The sequence below is a fragment of the Sus scrofa genome, chromosome 1 (genome assembly GCF_000003025.6).
Source record: "Sus scrofa isolate TJ Tabasco breed Duroc chromosome 1, Sscrofa11.1, whole genome shotgun sequence".
NCBI lineage: Eukaryota > Metazoa > Chordata > Mammalia > Artiodactyla > Suidae > Sus > Sus scrofa.
In genome coordinates, this window is record NC_010443.5 from 192,683,978 (window position 1) to 192,686,816 (window position 2,839).

Sequence of the window (2,839 nt, forward strand, 5' to 3'; positions counted from 1 at the left end):
AGGTCTCACTTCTACCAGCAAAACATCAAGTTATCTGTTTCTTCACAGCCACAGTAAAGTGTATATTATTGAATTTTAAAGTTTTACCTTTTTGCTGGGATGGGGAAAAGGCTAAGAATTCCATTTGGATATTTTAAAATATAATGTAGTAGATTTTTAAGTTTTCCTCTTCAAAATCTAGTGGTTAATATATTTTGAAAAAATAACTGTATGCATTTAATCATGTATATTTCATAGAACCTTTCAATACTTTAAAAACATCTGTTAATTTTGACATCATATCTACTTTACTTTCAATATTTAGTTTCCTCTTTGGTTTGCTTAATCAGGCTTGTCAGAGTTTTGTATATATCGTCCTTTCAGAAACTAACCTTTAGTTTTGTTTTCAAATATTTTCTTTTTCCAAAAGTTTTCATTTTTTCTCATTGTTTATCACTAATTTCTGCTTCTTTGTTTGATTTTACTCATTTTTATTTCTTACTCCTTGAACTAATTTTTTAGTTTCTATCATTCTTACTATTGATTTGTTTTCTGGTAAGTGTAGTTATAGCTGCATATTTCCCTTTAAATGTTGTTTTGTTAGAAACCCATTTGTTTTAACCTGTAGGGTTTTCATTTGATTTTGTGACTCAATTTCAGGTATTTGCTAATTTTTCATAGGATTTTAAAATATTTTAACCAAAATGGATATGTAACAAAATTGATTTTAACTTTAGGTAGGTGTTATATTAAAACTTTTATTTTAGTAAACATTTTACTGAAATAAACATTTATAAAATTTTCACAAATATTAAAGCAAAACAATAAAACAGAATTGTTGTGTTTATAAAATATGTAGCGGTAAAATGTATGACAGCAATGACATAAAGACCAGGAGAAGAAAACTGGCAATATAATTTTGAAAGATTCTTACACGAGAAGTTATATTAGTATAGTTTAGACTCTAAGTTAAAGGCATGTGAGTAAAGCTATATAAACCATAAAGAGCCACTAAAATACTAACATCAATAAGTAATATGTTGATATTAGTTAAATTAACTCATAAATAAAAAAGAGATATAACAAAAACATGAAATAATTCTCAATTCACCCCCAAAGAGTGAGAAATAGAGGAAGAACAGAATAAACAAAGGAATCAAATAGAAAGAAAATAGCAAGATGGTAAACACAATCATATCAATGATTAATTTAATAATTCAATTAGAAATCAGAAATGGTTAAACAACATATCAAGACCTTACTATATGCTGCTTATAATAAACATAGTTTAAATATAAAGAAGTAAATAGGTTGAAAGTAAAATGATGGAAAAAGATGTATGATACTAATAGTAATCAAATTAAATCAAGAATGTCTATCTTTTAATATCAAAGTAAATGTCAAAGCAAAGAAAGTTACTGTAAAGAACATCATTTCATAATGAAGACATAACAATCCTAAAACCTTATGCATCTAGAAATAGTTTCAAATGTAAGAAACCAGAACCGATAGATCTGTAAGGAGCAAAAAAAAAAAAAAAAAAAAAAAATTACCCTAATAAGAAGTGCACACAGCAAAGGAAAGCCATAAATGTGACTGACAAGAGCTAAATTTCCAAAACATACAAACAGCTGATTCAGTTCAGCAACAGAAAAAGAACCCAATCAAAAATGGGCAGAATTAAATAGACATTTCTCCAAAAAGACATACAGATGGTCAAAGAAAAGGTGTTCAACATCACTAATTATTAGAGAAATACAAATCAAACTATAAGATACCACTTCACACTGGTCAGAATGGACATCATTAAAAAGTCTCAAAGGAATTCCAGTTGCGGCTCAGTGGGTTAAGAACCCAACTAGCAGTATCCACAAGGATGCAAGTTCAATATCTCGCCTTGCTCAGTGTGTTAAGGATCCAGAATTGCCACAAGCTGCAGCACAGGTCACACATGTGACTCAGATCTGGTGTTGTTGTGGCTATTTCATAAGCTAATAGCTGCAGTTCCAATTCAACCCCTAGGCTGGAAACTTCCATATGCCACAGGTGCAGCCCTATACATAAATAAATAAATAAATAAATAAATAAATAAAATTAATAAATAAAGCAAAATGTCTACAAATAACAAATGCTAGAAAGGGTGTGGAGAAAAGAGAGCTGTTGGTGGGAAAGTAAGTTGGCGAAACTGCTAGGGAAAACAGTATAGAGGGTCCTCAAAATACAAAAAATAGAGCTGCCATATGATCCATCAATCCCACTCCTGGGCATATACCTGGGAAAATACATTCAAACAGATAGGTGCATCCCTATGTTCATAGCAGTACTACTCATAATAGCCAAGCATGGAAATACCCTCAATGTCCATCAACAAATGAATCGATAAAGATGTGGTACACATGTACAACAGAATACTACTCAGTCATTAAAAATAACAAAATAATGCCATATGCAGTAACATGGATGGAAGTAGAGATTATCATACTAGGTGAAGAAAGTCTGAAAGAGAAAGACAATTACTATATGATATTGCTTCTATGTAGAATCTAAGATATGAAACAAATGAACTTTTATGAAATAGAACAGATTCAGAGACATAGAGAACAGACTTATGGTTGCCAAGGAAGGGATGGGAGAGAGATGGATTGGGTAGTTTGGGGTTAGCAGATGTAAACTAGTATAATAGAGTGGATAAAACAAGGTCATACTATATAGCACATGGAACTATATTCAATATTCTATAATAAACCATAATAAAAAAGAAAATATGAAAAATGTAAAATATATATATATAACTGAATCACATTGCTATACAGCAGAAATTAATACATTATACAGCAACTATATTTCAATGAAAAATTAA